This window comes from Lathamus discolor, chromosome 5 (genome assembly GCF_037157495.1).
Source record: "Lathamus discolor isolate bLatDis1 chromosome 5, bLatDis1.hap1, whole genome shotgun sequence".
NCBI lineage: Eukaryota > Metazoa > Chordata > Aves > Psittaciformes > Psittacidae > Lathamus > Lathamus discolor.
The window spans coordinates 67,388,159-67,414,659 of NC_088888.1; positions in this window are offsets into that span (position 1 = coordinate 67,388,159).

A 26,501-nucleotide genomic window follows, 5' to 3' on the forward strand; every position below is an offset into this window, starting at 1 on the left:
GCGGAGGTTTTGTGTGGTTTCTGGTGTTGTTTTTTGGGTGTTTGATTGAGGAATTTTTTTAGTTCTTTCCATTTTAAAGTAGGTTTCTCTGCACTAAAGATCTTCCAGAAACCTTTTTTCCAAACTCAGAGAAATAAGAACTAAAATAGAATGGTAGACATAGGAAAACAAGATTTGCTGTCAAAAATATGTATTTCATTCCTACAACAATTTCAGTCATTATCTGCTAAGAATTATTCATTAATATTAGGCCATTTGGAATTACACTCTTAGTTTAAGTGCTTATTCTTCTATCCTACCATTTTCTCTTCCAGCTCCACTTTGTCTTGCTTTCTGAATTCTTTTAAATTATTTCATTTGTATTATTGTTGTAACATAAGGTAATTACATAACTTTATGTAATTATTATGTATACTATGGTATTGTACTACATATAGTAGTATTATTATTATATGTAGTATATACTGTTATTATATACAATGTCTTTTATTATTGTAGTAACTATATGTTATATATAACTTCATTTTGCTGTTCATTTGGAACAGTTCCATGATCATATCGTCCAAAGAAGCTGCCAAAGAACTGACAGAAGACACAGAAACTCAGGTGTTTCTACTGCTCCAAAACAGGACAATATTCAGCTTTTAAGCAATACAAGTTTGAGACTATTCTATCTGTCCTTTCATACCCCTAGTCTTTCTTTCTTCTACTGTCTACCATCTCTTCTGCCATAACTTCTTCCACATTATTTCTTCATCATGTCTTCATCTTCCATTGTTAAATAAACAAAACAAAACATCCCCACCAAATACCCCAAAATAACCTGTCTTTCCCAGATTAATCCATTTTCTTTGTGACACAGCTGTGATATAACTAAAATGCTTTAACAAGTCTGATGCTACATGGTAGCTAGGTCTTATGTCAATGTGCAGGACAAGTCTATGTCTGTCATTCCAGCAAACAGGTCACAAATAAGAGACAGCACTAACAACAGTACATTCTCCTTATTTTTGTACTATTTTTTTATCTTTCTATGCATAATTTTGTTTTCAGGAAAAAAATATTTTCTGGAAGAACAATGGCAGCAACAGCAATAACAACAGAAACTTCTTGCTGGAATAATCACAGAACAGACTGGCACATCTCTTTCTTCAAAGAAAGAAGAAATAATAGAAATAGAATAATAGAAATAATAGACCTTCTTTCACTGATGTATACTCCAACACTGTTAGCTATTCTCATGCATTATTCTAAGAAAGGCAGACAAGATTTTTAAAAATAAAAATTTCCCACTCCACAACAGAAAATGGGGTCTTGAGTTTTGTTTTACTTTAATAGAGCAAAAGTAACATGCTTTTACTTTTAATCTGTGCCATTTATTCCATAATGCTGAAAATGCTTGTGGTGATTCTATGGCAATATATTTTCAAGACTATGTTCAAGATGCCTATAATAGGAGAGGTAGAAATTTCCTTGTACTACAAAATCCAAAATCAGGCAGAAAATACCAGTTAATCATTAAGAATAATGGACTTGTGGATTAAGATACAAAAGGCAATAAAATCTCAAACTAAACAAACAAAGCCACTGCTTATCTTTCATAATAAACACCATATGAAGTAACTTAGGTGAACCCGTAACTTTAATATCTCTAAAAGAATGAGACAGTTTAATTGGAAAATGTGATATATATATCAGGAGCAAAGTTTTCTGTCAAAGTAATGACATTCCCAAGAAACTAGGAACTGTGTAGCTCCAGAATTATTGGAGCCTGAAATTCTTGGTGGTGGAAGTTGAGCATTTTGATTAAGTGAACCATCATTATATGAATCAAGCAAAATTTAAGACATTGCACTCAAAAAGTTACTGACTATGGACAGTATGAATGAAGCTCCTCAGATAGCTTGAATACTTAACTAACAACTCACAGTACATACATAGCACCTGCAGGAACCAACTACAATGAGTTCTAGTTCTCAAAATGAGTTGAGCACTTTGCGACTGCATAATTGTTATAGACCTGTAGAAGTGAATCAGCTAGTGTTAGCAGCCTGACATTCATACCTGAAACATTTCATTATCCTTTTAATTCTGGATTAATCCAACCTCATGGAGTGCCTGCCCATTTGTGGCTAGAATAGATTAGCAGCACACTATCAGTTTACGGAAAAGAATCCTATTCTTAGACAACTCCAGCAATTCCACTGAATTTAGCTAGCTCCTACTACTGACTAAAGTAACTGGTGTAATCCAGATTACACAGTCATCTTCCTTACATTAATATGAGCAATGCATTTTTTTTTAATCCACACTTGTGTCTATGATCATGATGTTACATCATAGTATGTTTTGAGATTGTTTAACAAAGTGTTCTGATCTAGGTTTTATTTAAGGATTTTGTGTCAGTTCCAGTTAAGTTTTCAAACACCATCCATTCACATGTAGTACAAGTAACCGTCTTTTCAAAATGCTATCTTAACAATGGTTCTGTTGACAGTATCAAGGCGGACATCACCATCATCTATTGATTTGAATAACTGAATAGTCCAGGGAACTTGTGTTATTACAAGAGTGTTAGTGTTTATTTGTTCCCTTACTTTTAATAGTCATAGTGTTATGTGTTTTGGTATACATGAAATGTTGAAACACCTTTAAATGTGCTGCTACATGATGTGGAAAATGCTGCTCAGCATGATACAGTTTTGATAATAGCCTGTCGTCATCAGAGAAATGGTAACTTGTTGCTTTGTATAGAGAAATAAACCAATGTGCCCATCTTAAATTTTAGAAAAAAAAAAAAAAAAATCTCAGGCAAATCTATTTTCCAGAAGTAATATTACACTTTTCAAAATTATGCGTGGAATGCATTGAAGAAAACATCCAACTCTTTTTTGATGGAAACAATAACTATTTCCTTACAGAGTAAACTACATTATGTAGCAAAGTATATCGTGCATAATACAATAAAAAATTTCAAATAGAATTCAAAATAATGCAGTGTTTATACTCAAAAATAAACTCATCCCTGTTAAAAGTGATGACTACCTTTCTGAAGTGAAGCGTAGCTGTAAGTACTCACCTGAACAAAGGCTTTTTTTTTTATTTATATATTTTTCCCAGAAAACAGACATTGTCAAAGGTTTTGTGTGGAATGTCTTCTTTTACTTATTAAAGAAAAAAAAAAAGAAAATAGCTCTCTAATTTACCATGACACAAGCAAATATTCAGGTTACATTCACAAAACCATTGGGTGAAAGCATCTCATTTATAATTTCATGATTACAGTATGATTTGAGGAGAAGGGAAAGCCAGATTCTTTTCCAGCCTCTACTACCTTCCTATTCTATCAATCTGAGTACTTTCAAAATCAGTTGATTAAGGTGTAGCTAGAATATTTGGATTCAGTACTTATAAAACAGTTAAGGGTGCTTTTTTTTAGTTTTTTCCAAAGCAGTGGCCAAGACATTAGACTAAAGGACCATTTTTGTTTTGTTTTTTTTTTTCCTACCTGACTATTCATGCCTTCGTACAAAGACAAAGTGTGTTTATGGCAAGTAGAATGGAAGGCTTATTTTAGGTTTGATTTTTCACTGGGTATAAGAAAAAGTTCTAAATCATTATCTCACTAGATTCAGGCAAGGTTTTGATCTTGCACCTCCTATCTTTTGGTTAGGTATTATTAAAGTAGCTGTAGCTTTTTTAAAAAAACCTTTTTCCATATTTTGACTTTCCTTAAGCTTTAGAAGCAGAGATCCTCATTTCTATGTTGCTGAAGACTTGGGTGGAAAATATGGCATTCATTCAACTGCAGAAGGGGAACTGTCATTACTTTCTTTATATGTTCATGTAAAAAGCCCCATCTTTGTAGTCAGGCTTTCTGATTTCTCAGCCAAAATTCGCTATTACATTAACACATAGGAAAGAACTTTAATATGTGCAGTGTATTTTTTTTTTTTTAATGTACTGCTGTTTGTTTGTTTTGTTTTTTTTTTTTTAACTGTAGAAGAGGTAAAATGCCAGTGGATCAAAACAACAAATCAGGTAACATTCCAATAGGATATGCTTTTCAACATAAGGCTGTTAAATTCTTAGACTTCAGAGGTGAGATCAGACATTATTGTAACTTTTTTCAGGCCTGAGAAGATCAGTACCTGTGTGGGATGAAACAATAAGATATTTTAATTTCTAAGTCTTGATCCTTGATTCCTATGATGTCAATCAAAATCCTTGTAATATTCAACTCTATTAAATTTGCTCAGAATACAGTGTGTTTTGTAATGAGACATGAAAAATACAAAGGAGAAGACACTATTTTGGAGATAGCAGGATGAGTCACACACTATGCTTCCTTAATTATTTTAGCAGGAGCAAAGGGCAACCTCCCAAGTGACATTTCACATTTGGGATAAATTACTTTCATATGCATGCATTAGCTTACAGGGAATTGCTCATGTTTTAAGCACAGATAGCTTTTAAAATCCAAATTCCATCTTTACCCCTAAAATTCCTTTTTGTTTCTTTTCTTGTTCAAGCTTCAGGTTGTATTTTGAGTTCATTATGTTAGCACATATATATTTTAACTATAGGTAATCATTGCTTCAATCTGAGAAAAAAAAAAAACTTTTAATGGTTGTGAGACTATAAAATTAAACAGTCAAGCATATTATGATAATTTGGAAGAGCCAGACTCTGACCACAAAGACTTGAAATTTAAACAAAGGAAATACAATTTTGTGAAACTGAAGGGAGAAAAATTAGTTCAGTTCCTACCACTCAGCATTCTTAAGAGTCCCATTGTTAATGTATATTTGTCATGGATGTGCAGCCTTCATCCTTTAGGATGATTTTCATGGTTTGGGAGGGAATAGACAGACCTTGCTAGCCTTACCAAGACTTTTGAGCTTATCTCTTGACATCTTGACCAGACAGTGTGTATGTCAGTATGTAGGAAACATCAGACAAAATTTATACATAAGATGAAGAGACAGATCATCTAGAATATACACTCAAATTACTTGAGATATTTAGTGAAGAAATTAATTCTTAATCTCTGATTTCTCTATTCTACTCTTTTACTATCATTATGATTATTTTGGTATTCTTTAGCAAACATTTAAATATGTCCCTTGAGTGGACATCAAACCTTGATGTTGCTTTCCTGCTCTAGACTTGAATCCTCCCAGCAATTATTTTAGGATGCTACCTACTAAGGAACTGAGGGGAAAGAATTTGGACCACAAAACATTTTTAATCTTACAAATGTGTTGACCATGCATTTATTACTTAATCTTTATGTTTTTTCCAGGCCTTTTACATAATTACTAACTGATCATTTTTTATTTCCACCTCATCCTTATTCTTCTACTTTTTCTTCCACTCTTCCACTGTCTTCATTTTCCCATTTTATAACAGAAAACCTGATTGAGTATAGTAAAATGATGATAAATTTACCATCATTTTGCCATATTTGGTTTAGAACATCTTTGTCTTCTGTATTTTCTAGCTACACACCCCTGAGAAAATGTAAATAAAGGACTGGCAGTAGTAATGTATTTGTAATGTGGATGTAACCTCAGCATCTTCATAAGAATTTACTCCAATGCAAGTGCCTTTTTTTTTTTTTTATTACATTTTCTTAGAATCATAGAATAGTTAGGGTTGGAAAGGACCTCAAGATCATCTAGTTCCAACACCCCTGCCATGGGCAGGGACACCTCACACTAAACCATGTCACCTAAGTCTCTGTCCAACCTGGCCTTGAACACTGCCAGGGATGGAGCATTCACAACCTCCCTGGGCAACCTATTCCAGTGCATCACCACCCTAACAGGAAAGAATTTCCTCCTTATATCCAATCTAAACTTCCCCAGTTTAAGTTTTAACCCGTTACCCCTTCTCCTGTCACTACAGTCCCTGACAAAGAGTCCCTCCCCAGCATCTCTATAGGCCCCTTTCAGGTACTGGAAGGCTGCTATTAGGTCTCCATGCAGCCTTCTCTTCTCCAGGATGAACAGCCCCAACTTTCTCAGCCTGTCTTCATCCGGGAGGTGCTCCAGTCCCCTGATCATCCTCGTGGCCCTCCTCTGGACTTGTTCCAAAAGCTCCATGTTGCTTTTACATTGAGGACACCAGAACTGCACACAATACTCCAGGTGAGGTGTCACAAGAGCAGAGTAGAGGGGCAGGATCACCTCCTTCGACCTGCTGGTCACGCTCCTTTAGTTTCAGCCCAGGATACGGTTGGCTTTCTGGGCTGCGAGCACACGCTGCCGGCTCATGTTCATTTTCTCATCGACCAGCACCCCCAAGTCCTTCTCCGCAGGGCCACTCTGAATCTCTTCTTTGCCCAATCTGTAGCTGTGCCTGGGATTCTTCTGCTTTATTTTCACAGACCACAGTACTGCTGTCTTTTCCCATCATGTATTTGTCACCTTTTTTCTGATTTTCTTGTTTGGGGTCTTCTCACATATACCAGTGTGTCGTAGTTTAAACCCAGCCATGCAGCTCGTTCACTCACTCCCCACCCCTTCCTCCCCCAGCTCCTGGAGGGTTGGAGAGGAGAATCAAAAGATTGTAACTCCCACAGGTTGGGATAAGAACAGTCCAGTAGCTAAGGTATAACACAAACCACTGGTGCTACCACCAATAATAATAATGATAAAGGAAGTAACAAGGAAAGAGAATACAATACCACCCGCCAACCGATATCTAGCCCAGCCGAGCAGTGATCTCGCCCTTCCAGGTAACAGCCCCCAGTTTGTATACTGAGCCTGACATGCTGTGGTATGGAATACCTCTTTGGGTAGTTTGGGTCAAGTGTCCTTTGTCTGCTTCTTCCTATCTTCCCCTCCTCCCTGGCAGATCATGAGACTCACAAAGTCTTTTGTCAGACTAAACATTTAAGCACTAACTGATACTGTTGGTGTTATCAGTGCTGTTCCCAGGCCAAAAGTCAAAAAAACAGTGCTGCACCAGCTACTAAGGAGAAAAAACTACTGCTACCACTGAACCCAGGACACAGTGTTTGCTTGTTTCTTCCAGACTCTTCGTGAGTCTTTCTTGCTTTTGTTACAGGCATGGTACTGCTGCCCCCACGCAGAACCGATCTGCTGTCCTGCAGGAGGCTAACGAGGTAATGCGCTTGCACTACAAACAACAGAGCAGATGACAGGGGAGGCTGCAGTGCAGAGCTCGGAGTGTAGGGAGTGCCTTCATTGGTCTTGTGAGGGAAAGGTGCACAATGCACAAGGCTGTACTCAGTGCTCCCTGGTGGAGGTCCTCCTGCAGCAGGTGGCTGAGCTGCGGAATGCTATTAACGGGCTGCAAGATGTCAGGGTAGCTGAGAGGAAGCAGGGTTGCTTGCTCCACCCCAAGCTGTGTAGGGGCCTCAAGCTTCTCCTCCGGCTCATGCAAGAAAGAAGGAGGCCGTTATCCCTGGAAGCTGGAAATTAGTGACAAAGAAAAATAACAAAAGAAGGAGGAAAAAGACAATTAAAAGCAAGGGGCTTCGTCCTAAATCTGTTGCCCCCACACAGAACCAATTTGCTGTCCTGCAGGAGGCTAACGAGGAAATGCGCTTGCACCACAAACAACGGGATGATGCACAGGTAAAGATCTCTACTGGCGCTACCAAGAAAAAGCAGAGGGTCGTAGTAATAGGGGACTGCTTTGAAAGGGACAGAAGCACTCGTCTGTTGGCCTGACCCCGTCTCGAGGGAGGTGTGCTGCCTACCAGGAGCACGGATCAGGCGTGTTACAGAGAGGCTGCCTGCTCTAGTAAGTTCCACGGACTATCACCCACTCCTGGTGATTCATGTGGGTGCTAGGGATATAGGAAGTAGTAAACTGGAGACCATAAAGAAAGACTACAGAACCCTGGGAGAGGTGGTTAGGGGCTCTGGAGCTCAGATAGTCTTTTCGTCAATTCTCCAGGACACAGGGGAGGACCTAAAAAACGCTAGGAGGATTGGCCAGGTTAATAAATGGTTAAAAGGGTGGTATCATAGTCAGGGGTTTGGGTGTCTTGAACACGGGACTGAAGTTCGTAGGCCAGGTCTACTAGGGGCTGGTGGAGCTGGTCCGATGATAAAGAAAGGGAAGAGCAGTTTTGGTAGGAGGCTTGCCAGACTGGTCAAGAAAGCTTTAAACTAGATGTGTTGGGGGAGGGGGGCATCATTCCATCCCAATACACCCAGTCAGTTGCCAACACCTATAATAAATGCTCTGAACAATGTAGATACATTCCAGCTGCTCCAGCCAACGATCTGGCTTCGTTGGAGCTCGTCTCAGATGCCTTTATACAAACGCCCGTAGCATGGGGATCAAACGAGGAGTTAGAGATGTGTGCACGTCTACGGGGGTATGATGTAATAGGCATCACAGAAACATGGTGGGATGGCTCCTATGACTGGAGTATTGGAATGGAAGGTTACAGGCTCTTTAGAAAAGACAGGCCCGGCAGGTGGGGAAGGGGAGCTGCCTTTTATGTTAAGGATAGGCTGGAGAGTATGGAACTCTGTCTGGGGACAGGTGAGCAGTTTACAGGGAGTTTGTGGGTCAGGGTTAAAGGGAAAACAGCCAGGGGGACATTACTGTGGGGATCTGTTACAGACCACCTGATCAAGGAGAACCTGTGGATGAAGCACTCTACAGACAGATAGGAAAAGCCTCACGCTCACAGGCCCATGTTCTCATGGGGGACTTCAACCACCCAGACATCTGTTGGAACAACGGTACTGCACGGCACAAGCAACCCAGGAGGTTCCTCGATGGAGTGGAAGACAACTTCCTTCTGCAAGTAATAGAGGAGCCGACAAGGAGAGCTGCCATTCTTGACCTTGTGCTCACCAACAGTGAAGGGCCCGTTGAGAACGTGGTGCTCCAGGGCAGCCTTGGATGCAGTGATCATGAGACGGTCGAATTTGAGATCCCCAGGACAGTGAGAAGAGTGTGTAGCAAGCTCACTGCCCTGGACTTCAAAAGAGCAGACTTTGGCCTCTTCAGGAACCTGCTTAGTAAGGTTCCATGGGATATAGCCCTGGAGGGCAGGGGGGCCCAAGACTCTTGGTTGATATTCAAGGATCATCTGCTACAAGCTCAGGAGTACTGCATCCCAACTAGAAGGAAGCGCAGCAGGAGGGCCAGGAGACCTCCTTGGATGGATAAGGAGCTGCTGAGGAAAATTCAAAGGAAAAAAGAGTCTTATAAAAAGTGGAAGCAAGGACAGGTGGCCTTGGTAGAGTACAGGGATGTTGTCCGGGAAGCTAGGGACCAGGTTAGGAAGGCTAAGGGCCAGTTAGAACTAAACTAGGCTAGGGATGTTAAGGATAACAGGAAAGGATTCTACAGGTACATAGCAAACAAAAAACAGACTAGGGACAACACAGGCCACCTGAGGAAGCTCTTGGGAGAGCTGGCTACACAGGATTTGGAGAAGGCTGAGGTTCTTAATGACATCTTTGCCTCGGTCTTCACTGGCAAAGGCTCTGATCGCACTACCCAAGTCTTAGAAGGTAGACGCAGGGACTGTGAGAATGAAGACCTTGGGCCCACTGTAGGAGAGGATCTGGTTCGAGACCATCTTAAAAATCTGAGCTTGCACAAGTCCATGGGACCTGATGTAATCCATCCGCAGGTCCTGAAGGAGCTGGTGAATGAAGTTGCTAAGCCACTGGCCATCATATTTGAAAAATCATGGCAGTCAGGTGAAGTTCCTGAGGACAGGAAATAGGGAAATATAACCCCCATTTTCAAGAAGGGGAAAATGGATGACCCAGGGAATTACAGACCAGTCAGTCTCGCCTCCGTGCCTGGCAAAATCTTGGAGAATATTCTCCTGGAAGGCATGCTAAGGCACATGAAAAACAACAAGGTGCTTGGTGCCAGCCAGCATGGCTTCACTAAGGGGAAATCCTGCCTGACCAATTTGGTGGCCTTCTATGATGGGGCTACAGAACTGATGGACAAGGGTAAAGCAGTTGATGTCATCTACCTGGACTTGTGCAAAGCGATTGATACTGTCCCACACGACATCCTTCTCTCTAAATTGGAGAGATATCAATTTGATGGATGGACCACTCAGTGGATAAAGAACTGGCTAGATGGCCACACACAAAGAGTTGTGGTCAATGGCTCAATGTCCTGCTGGAGACCAGCAATGAGTGGTGTCCCTCAGGGATCAGTGTTGGGACCGGTCTTGTTTGACATCTTCATCGCTGATATGGATAGTGCGATTGAGTTCGCCCTCAGCAAGTTTGCTGATGACACCAAGCTCTGTGGTTCAGTTGATACACTGGAGGGAAGGGATGCCATCCAGAGGGACCTTGACACGCTTGTGAGGTGGGCTGATGCCAACCTTATGAAGTTCAACCACGACAAGTGCAAGGTCCTACACCTGGGTCGGAGCAGTCCCAGTCACAGCTACAGCCTGGGCAAAGAAGATATTCAGAGCAGCCCTGCGGAGAAGGACTTGGGGGTGCTGGTCGATGAGAAAATGAACATGAGCCAGCAGTGTGCGTTTGCAGCCCAGAAAGGATCCGTATCCCTGCCTGCATCAAAAGGAACATGACCAGCAGGTCAAAGGAGGTGATCCTGCCCCTCTACTCTGCTCTTGTGAGACCTCACCTGGAGTATTGTGTGCAGTTCTGGTGTCCTCAATGTAAAAGCGACATGGAGCTTTTGGAACAAGTCCAGAGGAGGGCCACGAAGATGATCAGGGGACTGGAGCACCTCCCCTATGAAGATAGGCTGAGAAAGTTGGGGCTGTTCATCCTGGAGAAGAGAAGGCTGCGTGGAGACCTCATAGCAGCCTTCCAGTACCTGAAAGGGGCCTATAAGGATGCTGGGGAGGGACTCTTCGTCAGGGACTGTAGTGACAGGAGAAGGGGTAACGGGTTAAAACTTAAACAGGGGAAGTTTAGATTGGATATAAGGAGGAAATTCTTTCCTGTTAGGGTGGTGATGCACTGGAATAGGTTGCCCAGGGAGGTTGTGAATGCTCCATCCCTGGCAGTGTTCAAGGCCAGGTTGGACAGAGACTTAGGTGACATGGTTTAGTGTGAGGTGTCCCTGCCCATGGCAGGGGTGTTGGAACTAGATGATCTTGAGGTCCTTTCCAACCCTAACTATTCTATGATTCTATGATTCTTTGTACTACTCTTCCATCTTTCAGGAAATGCTGTGCTCTTTCTCTAGACTTTACTGCCTACACCTAAATGCAGATGAGAGCAGAAGCATCACTAATCAGTCTATTTCATATAATACAGGCATGAGAAGCCCACTAAGCTACTGGTGGTGTGCACAGGCAAGGGAGAATCTGTCAATGATATCTCCCCAAAGGTATCTAAGAGCTGCCTGGAAACAGAACTGGAGAGAAAGAGAGGACACACAGTCAAAAGAAAGCTGAAGACCTGAGCTTGCTTCTCATAATGTCAAGAAATTATTTGTGGGGAGTGATGGGGAGAAAACTCGAAGTTAATAATTCAATTCTGAATTCACTTTTCCGGTTTTTGTCTTAGTGCTTGCAGTTTTTTTGTTAAGACTTTAAACTACTAGTTGCTAAATTTTTAGTGGTTATTCAGTTTGTTCTAAATGTATTGTACCATACTCATTTGAGATGTGATTTGTTCTATACTAGTTGTGATTACTTGTCAGTGTTAATTATAGGTGTTCAGAATATGAACAAACCAAAGAAGCCGTGAGGTTTAAAGCTCTTGTCATCACACAGATTTGAGAAAAAATATATTTAGGCACACTACAGAATTGTTAAAGATTTTCTTCTCATGCAAAACATTATGATCACTATACAACAACTAGACCACTGTATGATTTATAGGTTAGGTAAATTATATACCTGTATTCACTTACAACTGCTATATATCTATTTATGATATTAGATATTCAGGCTAGGATTCTTATCACCTAAGTTTAGCCTTCTGAAAAAGCTAAGCAAATATCCTTAGCTACACATACAAGCTATCTTTAATAGAGAGAAAAAAATGATGATTTATCCCAAAGATGTTAGACATCTATCTTCCCACAAAATCAGCTATTCTCTGAAAACTACCTATTTCTATTAAAGGAAGTCTAAAGAAAAGCTGACATTTAAAGCCTGTAGTTGAACTCCTGTTCAGCCCTTTAACTCTGTTTCAGGTGACTTATTTCTTACAGAGCAGAGCATCAGTTTATATAAAATTAATTGTTTATCTTCTGAAGATTTTCATCAATGTTTTTACAGTTCTAACTTTAAACCTATCAGAGATTTCACACATCAGAAGTCCCATGATTCTCTGAAAGACAAGGAGTGCTGGGGAAGAAGTGTTAGAAATAGAGACAGTCTGTTCTGGAAAGAATGTGACGGCTCAGGCACATTACCATCCAAACTAAAACATTTCTGGAAAAGAAACACCTCTTTTGGCAAGCTTTATTGTTTTCAGGTTTTTTATGTTGTTTTGGTTTTTAAATTTATTGCAAACTGAAACAAAGGATTTAATGTTTTTACCTATTTAATAGAACAGCTACTGAATTTAATCTTATTATCTTATTAACAGTTACTTAGTCATACGCTTAAGTCCAGAGATAGCATTGGAAAATCAAAACAGGAGATTCAGGAGTGATATGAAGCCTCAAGAACTTGCAAAAGGCTTTCTAAGGCTTTCTAAGAGCTGACCACCAATAATATTTTCTTTAGCTGTTTTCTTCCTGTCAGACTTCATGTGGAAATAGCAGAGATCTGTGGTTCTCCTATAAAGTCTACAGCAATGTAAGGAGTTTGGAAATAATTACATATAGACCAAAGATCAGACAGATACATAAAGCAAGAAATCCATGGGGTTTTCTTTCCTTTTTTTCTTTTTTCTTTGCAAGTATATTTGAGCAGTTTGTGCTGAACAATGTTTATTCTCATATTTTAAAATAAATGTGTAAGTAACAAGGTAAAATTTAAATAGTGAACAAATTATAATTGGCTTTTAAATTCAGTACATGCACAAGCATAATGTATGACTATCAAAAACAATGTTTCCTAATTACCCAGGAGTCCAGAATGGACCGTTTACTTAATTTACTTTTAATCACTTTATTTTGTATTTTCTCAGCTGTTTATGCAAATGACATACACAATGTCACCTCTGGCATAGATGTAGGTAAAAGAAGGAAAATTATTAATTGATCTTTAGGAAGAATTTCTTCCCCCAAAGCAGTAGGCTTTAATTTGAGTGTATACATAGACATAAGATGAAACTACACGAGTTCTCATCAGTCCTGAGAATGTTTTCACATGCAGATGGAAATCAAAAAAAGCAAGTTGAATTTATTTGACTATGGTTATACAATTCTGAAATAAATGGAGAACCAGGAGCTAGATTAAAGAAAAGATAAAGGTATACTGAGTATACTTAAGAAAAATCTACAATTCTGGAAAAAAAAAGAAAACTTTCAAAAATGTTATAGCTTGAACAAATAAATTAACTTCTTGCCAACATGCAACACATACATAGTATCAGAAAAGTAAGAATCTAGTTGGTAATTTTCGAAATAACTACTCAACTACAGAAAAAGTAGTTTATATATATGCAAATAAATATACTTATTGTAGAAACTGTGTTTTTTCATAATGAGAACCTATGTTACTTCATTTAGTATAAAAAGAAAAATATAACACCTTTTTCTGCCTTTCTCTTTCTTGCTTCATTCACTTAGGAATGAAATTGTTTCCTCTTCAGTTTGCACAGAACAGAGCCTGATTTATCCTGAACTTCACTGTGGAATATTCACACTTTAAATTTTTTCTGTTGAATATGTGTAGGAAAGAGACTGTTTAAATCAAGACAACTCACTCGATCATTAGTTCTCTTAGTTAATAAATGAATTCTGATGAAGAATACAGTAATCAATTTAGAAAATTACTTTTCTAAACTAAAAAAATCCCAGTATTCATAGAAACCCACATTCAGATCACATTCTTATTTTGGGCCACACTTAGACATGTGTTAAGTCAAAATGAAATTATATCATGGCTTTAATGCAAACCATAAATTATCTCAAGAATATTGACTTCATTGCAGCTCTGAATGTATTTAGTTTTTTCGAGGATTTTTTTTTTAATGAAGAGTTTTAATCCCTGAATATAAATTGCTATTAATATATTTATTTTAGCTGAACATAGCCTCACAGAGGGTAGTAACAGGGAGCTAACTGAAGTCATGCAGAATAATATGTATTAAAATGTGATGAAATGCTTCAGATGAACCAAGGTTAGTAATGTCTGTTTCCATCACTGACAGGATTTTAAAGTCACAAATAAGCAGTCAAAACCTGCTTAAATGTCTATAATGACATTTCCCTTTTTTTATATGTATTTTAGTTGAAGGGAAATATTATGCAAAACTGAAGAACTTTTCCAAAAGAAAAGTTGGCCAACCTGCAATTTGGTGAGACTTAATGTTTCACTATTAAGAAATAGAAACATTTTAGTAAACTAACAATCACTCAACATAGTTTTGAGATTATCAGCTGGATTTACAGTGACATTTACTAAGAAATATGTCAGAAATAAGAAAATTATACATACTGTTAGTCAGAGAAACTCTGCTGTTAGGGTCCTCAGGGTTACAGTGGATAAAAAAATTATATAACCTTAGTCTGAGCAGTCTGGAATTGCAACAAAGAGGACAGTGTGGCATAGGTAATAGACAGCTTGCCAAAATCTGTGCCAGTTTGCTTAATGGTAACAAAATCATAATCTATGTAACACATTCAGCAGCATTTGAAGCACATCAGGGCACCAGACTAAAACAAGCTTAATTGACATCAAGTGCTGAAACGACTGTGGTCAGCAAAGGGATGAAGAGATTAGTCTGAATTATGTTCCATACCTATAAATGCATGTAGATCTGTGTGTGCTTTTGTGTGTGTATGAGTGAACGCTTGTTCATGAATATGTTTGTCTCAGAGGAAAATATGACAGGTCAAATTCATCTCTGGACTGTCTTGCGCATTTGGGCCTTTAGCTTGTCTAAAATAAAGGAGAGACTCTAATTTGGACAGTCTTCTTAGCTGCATAAAAATTCATTGTTTTTAATTGTAAGATGATAGCCCTACTTACGGGGTGGGGGGGTAAGAGGGATGGGGAGAAGAGGATTTTCAGATGTCTCATCATGCTTGTTGACTTTATTAATTTCAAGATGAGCTGCTATAGTGAGTTCTTGGAGTTGGAAAAATGGATGTTGGGGTTGTAAGAATGGAAGGCTTCAGGAAGGCCTTATTGAGGTTTTTCAGTACTTAAGAGGGGCTCATAAGAAAGATGGGGAGAGACATTTTACCAAGGCCTGTACTGACAGGACAAGATTTCAAACTAAAATAGTTAGATTTAAATTAAACATAAGAAGTACATTCTTTACTATGAGGGTGGTGAGACATTGGAACAAGTTCCCCAAGGAAGTAATGGATGCCCCATCCCTGAAAATGTTCAAGGTCAAGTTAGATACAGCTTTGAACAACCTGATTTAGTGTAAGATATTCCCATCCATAGCAGGGAGTTGGACTAGGTGATCTTTGAAGGTTATTTCCAATCCAAACTATTCTATGAATTTGTCATTTTAACTTTATATTTTCTTGTGTCATAGTAGGTATTTTTATTATATTCTAAACCACCTTTTTCCAAAAGCAAGCATATTGCATAACCCACTATTCAGAGTAATACTTGCAATCTCACATGACATTTTCTAAAGAACAGATGTTCCATGGCTTGTGTACAGTTGTTGCACCTCTGTTGTTAGAATAGCCTGTACCGTATACTCTCCTACCTTATTTAGATAGAATGCACATATTCCCAAGCCAGGTGATTTATGCATTTCCCAGTATCAGTGCTCATTTTCAATCCCCTGCTAAACATATTTACCATGAATATGATGACTCTGACTCAAAATTATTATTTTTTTTAATTCTATTATTTAGTTTCTAATATGGTGTATTTACGCACCAAGTGATGCTTTGAGTCTTCAGTCTGGTAGGTGCATTCTACCTTAATGCTCCCTCGTTGACAGTTGCAACAAGCCTGGCAAGCAATTCATAGAATCATAGAATAGTTAGGGTTGGAAAGGACCTCAAGATCATCTAGTTCCAACCCCCCTGCCATGGGCAGGGACACCTCACACTAAACCATCCCACTCAAGGCTTCATCCAACCTGGCCTTGAACACTGCCAGGGATGGAGCTCTGTCTGGGTGCCTATGCTGGCAACTGCTGGGGCAGCCAGAGCATTGCTCCCAGACCACACCCTGGTCATACGACGGGTGCTCACCATCCCACTCGCCTGCCCACGCAAACTGCCTCAACCCGCTTTATTCGCCGCGCTCTTGGTCGCTCGCCCTCCCTGGGGCAGGTTTTTAACCACTCAGGGCTGGTGCTGCTGCTCCTGGCTCTGCCCCATGTGAGTCCTTGCTCTCAAGCACTTGAAAAAAATATAATTTTATATATACTCAATAAATATTTTTGTTAAGTTTTCCTAATTTTCTGTACACATCTGCACTGACTCTGTCTTACAGATTCATTCATCTCTCAGACTGACTTTTTCCTCTAGGGTTTCAAGAACAATAGGGAACTTTTTCTTGAAATATTTATTTTAGCCTGAGATATGGTTTGGGAATAAGTGCAATGAGTCACAGAACTATACCTCTTTGTGCACCCAGAAGACATGCTGCTCTGGCAATTGTTCAAGGTTTTATAGTAAATGAGGTTACATTTTAAAATCACTCTCATCTTTGCCTACTTATTGCTGTAGAAATTAGAAAGTCAATAATGAATGAGGCAGAGAATTGTGGGAATAGAAAACCTGTCGTGGCTACACTGGAAATTCAAACTGGCATGACTTGTGTAAAGAATCAGACACAAAAGTTCTCACAGAACTTCTTGCTTACAGGCTGTTAAGCCGACCTGTACATATCAACCGAATCCAAATCACTCCAGTACTGTCAGCCTGCTTCTTCTACATGTTCATATTATCTCTTTATATTCACTTTAATAAGTCATATTAATAGTACACGTTACTATATTGCTCACTGCTCTATACAACAGTGCCTGCAACTTTTAGGTGTCTAACAGGGTAGGCTTGTCCAGAAACAGGATACCTTTTTGCATAAAATATACATCAATAGATGTACAGTACTTGGACTGTTGTGTACAATATAAAAAGGACATGAAACTGTTGAAACAAGTCCAGAGGAGGGCCACGAGGATGATCAGGGGACTGGAACACCTCTCGTATAAAGATAGGCTGAGAAAGTTGGGGCTGTTCAGCCTGGAGAAGAGAAGGATACGTTGAGACCTCATAGCAGCCTTCCAATATCTGAAGGGGGCCTATAAGGGTACTGGGGAGGGACTCTTCATTAGGGACTGTAGTGACAGGACAAGGGGGAATGGGTTCAAACTTAAACTGGGGAAGTTTAGATTGGGTATAAGGAAGAAGTTCTTTACTGTTAAGGGTGGTGAGGCACTGGAATGGGTTGCCCAGGGAGGTTGTGAATGCTCCATCCCTGGCGGTGTTCAAGGCCAGGTTGGACAGAGCCTTTTGTGACATGGTTTAGTGTGAGGTGTCCCTGCCCATGGCAGGGGTGTTGGAACCAGATGATCTGAAGGTCCCTTCCAACCCTAAGTATTGATTCTATGATACTATGCACTGCTGAAAGCAATTTATTACATGCTGATTTGATCAGCTTCAAACCTCTCTCTCTCAAAAAAACCAAAAACAAAACAAAACAAAAAAAAAAGAAAGACAAACCAAACACCCCCCCCCCAAAAAAAAAAAAAATATGCACTAAACATTGTTTGATTACAATGGAAAATGTCAAGCAACACTTTTACTTAATGTTAACTAAAATTGCAATGACCTCCACTTATAAAGTCAACATTGGTAGTATTTGGGTAATTTCATGCTACAGGGGTTGTTTATTATTTACAGAAAATGTCCATTTTTCACCTTTCACATTGAAGATCTTCAGTGTTGCAGAACCTGGGGAAACATTTTGCAGCCCTGTGTTTGCAAGTTTGAGAAATTTATATCCATTCTCTAGCTTTTATATGCCACAGTTCCTGACTTCTAGAATTCTGTGTTTTTCAAGCAAAATGTTTCAAGCCTGGTTCTTTTGGATTGTATTTACTAGCTACCTTGTATAGCGGCAATATCCTGGCCTTCGGGACTAGCAAAATCATATTCAGTACTGCATTGAAGACAAATGTTCCCCACTTATTATCTTGGAGAGGATGAAGGTGTCGATTCAGGTATAACTAATTTATAGTGGCCTCAAAGGAAATGTATGCACTAGACATGTTGATGTCTTTGTAGTTCTTAGATTTTAGCATTAAAATACCTCATTTAAAGAATGTTTGTTAGCTGAATAGCTTTGGTTGTCCAAGGATCAACCAAACTGAAAACTTTTTTGATGCAGTATAAAAATACAAACAATTTGCTGTGCTCAGTGTTGTGTTTGAGCATACATAAATCACATAGGGTAACACTCTCCTAGTTATGCCTTTGTGTATGTAATTTCCAAGCATAATGTGAAAAACCTTTCTGTAAAGCATATAATGCAACGGGTCTCCGTTAAGCTGTGTGCAGTTTGATAATACATATTTTATGTTCCTTTACTTTGGGCATTGGGGAAAACTGAAATGAGTTGCATGCACAAGCAGAGGATTCCCCATTAGATTTGTCTTAGAATGACTGTGTGCCTGCTGAACTTTTCAGGTGCCATTTTAGTGGCCAGGGAGTGGTCCAGGAGGACAGCTTTACAACTATCAGGCTGGCAAAATCAAAGTTCTCACCTTTTTTACTGAACTGTGATTACAAAAATACTTGTGCTATATACCTCATTCAGCTATTGACTACTTGGTAGAGTCCAGCTGTGAAAAAAGAAAAATTAAAATAAATAAACTTTAAAAATCAGAGATTCCTGTCAGGAGTCAAGATTTTCTGGTTCTAAAAGCACTGATGCTAAAAACATACTGCAAACACACAACACACCACTGCTTTGGGGTCAAAGCAGTTCAAAAACAAATCTGTTATTCTCTCTGCTTTTCTATATTTATATGAGAGATTCAGTGATAGCTGGTGACAACAGCAATACAAGGTTATCACTGTGAAAGGCCTTCAAAGCCTCTCAAAACAAACCACTTTTTCTCCACATATTGATTTTATGTTTAATGGGCTTGTCCTATTCCTACAGAAAACAATTATAATTTTATAAGCTTTTTTATATTTTCAAAGTTATATTTATCTCCTCATGCATGTCATATGCATAAGCAATCTTGTTTTGTATGGTTCCTAATTACTTCAGCAAGCATTAATGCAGATATTAAGTACAGTGCCTTTAGAGCATTTTTAGAAAGCAAAGAAAGAAAACGTTTCTGTTATTAGCTAAGTGGAAAAAGACATTCTACTTTATACGCTGTCGCATTTAGACCTATTATAAATGTCTTGGAAGTCAGGAAAACCAAATAGCAAGAGGTTATCCTGGGTCCCCACAAAACAACTTTCCTTTAATTTCTGCTAATGCACAATATTTTCTCAGATCATTCAATATATCAAGGAAAAAATAGGTTGTATAATACTCTATAAGTCTGAATTCTTAAGATAATAGGTATGATAATAAAAATGTTATTAATCATTATTTTGCCCTTTTTGCATCACTATTGCACTAAAATATTTCAATGTTAAGGTAAAAACGTGTAATAGAAAATTGCTAAGCACTTATTTATCAAGACTGAATACACCTCTGTATATCAAAACCTGAAACCAGGAATGAGAGCTTTAGCTGACCGCCAGAGAACTATTATCCATTTGTAAATTCATTATGATCTTTTTACTGATAGATTAAGGCTATTGCATAACCTCACTAGAGCTGAACAGATGAATCATAACTGATGTTCCAAGAGAAGCATTTTTCTTATAAATAAATATTCTCTTGCTTCTTAGGAGTAGGAGAATATTCTGTGCCATGAGTTTTCACCTTCATTTGTAAATAACCATTTATGACACACTAGCATTATTTTGACATTTTGATTCCATAAAAAAATGAAAATAAACATCAACTATATTATTTTACTGTAGAAATGTTTATGTTGTCTTCACATATTAAGGCAAAGCTGCATGGTAAAATTCACCTCCATTTTAACATCAAATTTAGCTTATATCTGAATTATACTTTGCTAATCCTGAAGCAGTAGAATTAGCTGGGATCTGCAAATCTGGGTGACTTATGGCCATTCTGTAATCTTTGTACACCAGTTGTCTAGCTTTAAAAGCAAATGGAGTCCTTACTAAAACATTAAAATAAATAAAGAAAAAGTCTGCTAATATTTAACGACATACATCTATGAGTGCACACTAGTACAGGACTTTTACACCTCATGGCCCCTTCATATCTCACTCACTCACTGTAACAAGCATCATTCACATTTGGCACCTGAGAGAAAATTCAATTCAGACACCTGATTACAAACTAAGCATTACAAACTTATTTTCATAAGCCTTTTTCCTGGCCAATTTCATAGCGGTAAGTCTCAGCCAGGCTTGGTCTCAATGGCTGTTACTATCTCATTTTCTGACATCATCTTAGTTATTACAACACACTTCTTTGCATAAAAATAATGACAAATACAAATTCACTATGGATCTGTATTCACAAAACTCCTGTAAACATTATTTTCTTAGGTATAGTTACACTATATTCCCCTTTATCCTCATTCTCAGCTGTCTGTTCTACACAACGCTAATAATACGCTTCATGACTCCACACTGGAGGCCAACTTCCTCATTTAAATTGTCAGCCACCAGTTAGGCAGACTGGACTGGTGAGTGATACACAGACATACTCAGCAACCTCTTTCCTAAACACAACTGACCTGTTCTTATACCACATTGCATGAGATCAGCCTCCTGAGGGAAACCAATTTCAGACAAGTGCTATATTTTTTTAGGCGGCTGTAATATAGAATTAGGTATGTAGAAATAAATCTAAGCATCAAATTATGTTAGATGACATCTAAATTGTCCTGCATGGTCAAAAAAAAACCAAACAAACAAACCACAACATAGTAGAAAAGATGAAGTGATCATCCCTTCTTCAACTCTCAAAGGTCCGAATGGCTGATGTTGGATTCCAGTAAGGGTACTCCCCAGTTATGGATGTCAACTGCCTGTGGTATTTTTTGGCAATTATGGTAAACTCAAGCAAAGTGAAGTCAACGATGGTATTAAATTTGTTCCCTCACAACTTGGGTCCTCCAGACCAAGGTAATTTATTTTGGTTTTGAAGGCAATGTGCTGGTTTTAGCTGGAATAAAGTTTATTTTATTCGTAGTATCTATTATGGGGTGATGTTTTGGATTTGTGCTGAAAGCATTGTTAGCACCAGTATGTTTCTGTTATTGCTGAGCAGTGCTTGCACATAACCAAGGACTTTTTTTGCCTCTCAGACCACCCCACCAGCAAGTAGGCTTGGGGTGCACAAGTTGTTGAGAGGGGATATGGCCAGGACAGTGACCCCAACTGACCAAAGAGATATTCCATATCATATGATGTCATGCTCAGCATATAAATCTGCAGAAAGAAGAAGGAAGGGAGGAACGTCTGGAGTTACGCTATTTTGCATTCCCAAATAAATGTGTGTAATGGAGCCCTGCTCCATCATGGAGATGGCTGAAGCTCTGACGTCAGTGGGAAGTAGTGAATTAATTCCTTGTTTTGTTTTCGTGTGTGTGTGGCTTTTGCTTTACTTATTAAACTGTATTTATCTCAAACCACGAGTTTTCTCACTTTTACCCTTTGGATTCTCTCCCCCATCCTACTGGGGAGGAGGTGTGTGTGAGCAAGCATCTGTGTGGGCAATAGTTGCTGGCTGGGATTAGACCACAACAGGCAAACTCAAAGATACATATTTTGAATGTGTGTATTGTAAAGAAACCTCAGGTAGTTATAACTGACACTGAAACAAGGAACACACTTTTAAGAAGGAAGCACATTTAAATTAACCTCCAAAGTACATTGATCCTAGTTGCCTCACTAACATGCCTGTACACCATTCCTACCTAGTATAAGGAGTAGAGAATGACTTATGAGAACCGCCAATTAGCTGGCTCTGTTTGTCTTTGGAAGGTACTCAGACGATGGCAGTGGCAGACGTAAAATAGGTAAGCACAGAATAAAACTCAAAACAGTAAAAAAGATGAGGGAAGAGAATGTATGTAAAGACCAGGGAAGAGAACACATGTGAGCACATAGTCTGTATCTTGAAAAAGTGAAAATAAAAACTATTAATTGGAGAACTGGGTTGGAGAAGAGGGGCTGAAAGGAAATTAAATACCATATCCCCAAAACATATTGTGTATATGGATATTAAATGAAATAGGAAAGAGTAGGATATAGCAGGGCAGGGAAAAGGTGGTGGGAAAGGAAGAAAGGAAGGAAAAAGAAAGTTGAAGAAAAAGGGTGGGAAAGGTGGAAACAAGAAAGGAAAGTTGAGGAAAAAGGGTGGGAAAGGTGAAAAAGGGGAGGAAGGGCAAAAATAGAAAAAGGGAAAAAGAAAATCAGTTGGTTAAATGATACAAAAAATGTCTATCAGAGGAAAAATGCAGTAGTATTAAAAAAAAAAAAAAAACAAAACCCAAACCCAGGAATATATAAGTTCTAAACAACAACTTTTGGAATTAAATATCTTTTTATTGCAGTATTTAATCATAAAATTATGGTGTACTGGTCTTGATGTAGATAATACTATATATTACAGTTCAGGAAAAAAAAGCCTTTCAGTATTTTTAGATGGAGAATAGCATGAGATTAGGAAAAAAAAATTAATAGATTTTATATTAAAAAAAAATCATGTCTGTTCTTTCACTAACAGAATTTATGTATTATTCTTATAACATTAACAAAAGCATTGCCCTGTAATCAGCCCTGTTGAAGCCTTGCCTTGAGTACTGCATTCACTTTCAGACCCCTCAGTCCAAGACATCAAGGTGCTGGAGCACTTCCAGAGAAGGGCAACTAAATTGGTGAAGGGTCTGGAGCACAAGTCTTACAAGGAGCAGCTAAAGGAACTGGAGTTGTTTAGCCTGGAAAAAAGGAGGCAAAGGGGAGACCTGATCTAGAGAGCTACTAGTACCTGAAAGGAGGTTGAAGGTAGAGGGTTTCAGTCTCTTCTTCCAAGTGATAGGACAAGAAGAAATGGCCTCAAGTTGTGCCAGAGGAGTTTTAGGTTGGATATTAGGAAAAATTTCTTCACCAAAATGGTAGCCAAGCATAGGGACAGGATGCCCAAGGAAGTGGTGGAGGCACCATCCCTGGAGGTATTTAACAGATGTGTAGATGTGGCACTTAGGGACATGGTTTATAGGTGGACTTGGCAGCATTAGGTTAATGGTTAGACTTGATTATTTAAAAGGACCTTTCCAACCTAAATAATTCTATAAATAAAAGAATCTATATTTACTGGGAAATGTTTGCCTAGTCATCGTTGAGAAACTTTTTAATGACATGAGAATGACAAGAAAGCTTTCCAAAAGTTTTTTAAAAGGCCAGCGTGTTTTTTAGTGCCTGCTTTAGGACTCTCTCAGATTAAGTTTAGCATAAATTAACAGATTAGTAGAGTCAGTTAAAAATATATTGAGACTAAAGGGCTTTGCACAGAAGAAGTTAAATTTCTCCATTTATTTAAATATAAATTCATGTCTTTGATGAACACAAAACAAGACATATATCTTAGGTATTAGGCTGAAGAAAGAAAAAGGATTGTTTAGGAATTTTCCACATGAAGAAAGATAATTAAAATATGCTAAATATTAATAAAGTCTCTGTATAAAAAAGACTAGTTGTGGCACTGAGCTAATGAAAGGACAATAAAAACTAATTTTGAATGAAACCAAGTATGAAAGAAAGATTTTTTTTGTTTTCAGTGAAGTGATGGAAAAGAACATTAAAACATCTCCTTGAGCTGAATATGACATTTCGTATTTCTTGTCCTTCAATCCTTGATTTAACAGCACTTTTTACTTGCATAAACCACTAAAAGGTAGGCAACTAATAAAAAAAAAAAAATAAGGTTCGGCAACAGGATCAAGAGGAAGCAACTTTTCAGTTCACAACTTCACATAGATTAAATATGTCATAATCGGATGAAGATGTAACACAGGGAGTATATTTAAACTAATTTTTCTTGAAAAGATTTTAATGGAGGTATTATAATGCTATTATCACGGAAGAGATAAATAACATCTGCTGATAATTTGCTTTTCTCCTGTTTTAGTAATAAGAACATGAATTAATGTCACAAAAATACAAAGAATCCACCTCTGTAGCATGAAATTACCCAAATACTACTTTATAAGTGGAGGTCATTGCAATTTTAGTTAACATTAAGTAAAAGTGTTGCTTGACATTTTCCATTGTAATCAAACAATGTTTAGTGCATAATTATTTTGTTTTTTTTGGGGGGGGGGTGTAATTTGGTTTGTCTTTCTTGTGGTTTTTTTTGTTTTGTTTTTGTTTTTTTTTGAGAGAGAGAGGTTTGAAGCTGATCAAATCAGCTTTACCAATCACATGTAATAAATTGCTTTCAGCAGTGCATAGAATCATAGAATCAATACTTAGGGTTGGAAGGGACCTTCAGATCATCTAGTTCCAACACCCCTGCCATGGGCAGGGACACTTCACACCAAACCATGTCACCTAAGTCTCTGTCTAACCTGGCCTTGAACACCGCCAGGGATGGAGCATTCACAACCTCCCTGGGCAACCCATTCCAGTGCCTCACCACCCTTAACAGTAAAGAACTTCTTCCTTATACCCAATCTAAACTTCCCCAGTTTAAGTTTGAACCCATTCCCCCTTGTCCTGTCACTACAGTCCCTAATGAAGAGTCCCTCCCCAGCATCCCTATAGGCCCCCTTCAGATATTGGAAGGCTGCGATGAGGTCTCCACGCAGCCTTCTCTTCTCCAGGCTGAACAGCCCCAACTTTCTCAGCCTGTCTTCATACGGGAGGTGTTCCAGTCCCCTGATCATCCTCGTGGCCCTGCTCTGGACTTATTCCAAAAGCTCCATGTTGCTTTTACATTGAGGACACCAGAACTGCACACAATACTCCAGGTGAGGTGTCACAAGAGCAGAGTAGAGGGGCAGGATCACCTCCTTCGACCTGCTGGTCACGCTCCTTTAGTTTCAGCCCAGGATACGGTTGGCTTTCTGGGCTGCGAGCACACGCTGCCGGCTCATGTTCATTTTCTCATCGACCAGCACCCCCAAGTCCTTCTCCTTAGGGCTATTCTGAATAACTTCTTTGCCCAACCTGTAGCTGTGCCTGGGATTTATTTACTCCCTGTTATCCATTATATGCTAAATTGTATAAATTAACATTTATGGTAGGAGTCACCTAACCTGATTTCATATGTCATTACATTAAAACAGGGTTCTTTCTACTGAGTACTAGAGGTTGGATTCATTACATCTTCTACAAGTGGGATACAATATAAATATCTTAGAGTTTCTACTCCTACTCTATGAAACGTATATTTGTTTAGCCACTGTGGCTTCTGTTTAGATGCTGACTGTAAATTATGATGTAATGAATCAATCCTTGGCCAGACAGATTATACTGTCTGTATCACCATTGATTCAAATGAGGATCCAGACTGACACGTCAGAAGCAGACATTTTCTGTCCAAATATCTAGGACTTACTCCAGATGAATGTGTACCAACATATCATAAAGCTAGGTATTTTAGATTCACCAAGGCTGAGTAGAGGGGGAGGAGAACCTCTCTTGACCTACTAACCACTCCCTTTCTAATGCACCCTAAGATGCCATTTGCCTTCTTGGCCACAAGAGCACATTGCTGGCTCATGGTCATCCTCCTATCCACCAGGACCCCCAGGTCCCTTTCCCCTTCACTACTTTCCAGCAGGTCAACCCCCAACCTGTACTGGTACATGGGGTTGTTCTTCCCCAGATGCAAGACTCTACACTTGCCCTTGTTAAATTTCATCAAGTTTCTCCCTGCCCAACTCTCCAGCCTGTCCAGGTTTCGCTGGATGATTAAGGGAGTGGAACATCTCCCTTATGAGGAGAGGCTGAGGGAGCTGGGTCTCTTTAGCTTGGAGAAGAGGAGACTGAGGGGTGACCTCATCAATGTTTACAAATATGTAAAGGGTAGGTGTCAGGATGATGGAGCTAGGCTTTTTTCAGTGATATCCAGTGATAGGACAAGGGGCAATGGGTGTAAACTGGAGCATAGGAAGTTCCACGTTAACATCAGGAAGAACTTCTTTACTGTAAGAGTGACAGAGCACTGGAACAGGTTGCCCAGGGGGGTTGTGGAGTCTCCTACACTGGAGATATTCAAGGCCCGCCTGGACAAGTTCCTGTGTGATGTACTGTAGGTTACCCTGCTCTTGCAGGGGGGTTGGACTAGATGATCTTTTTAGGTCCCTTCCAACCCTTGGGATTCTGTGATT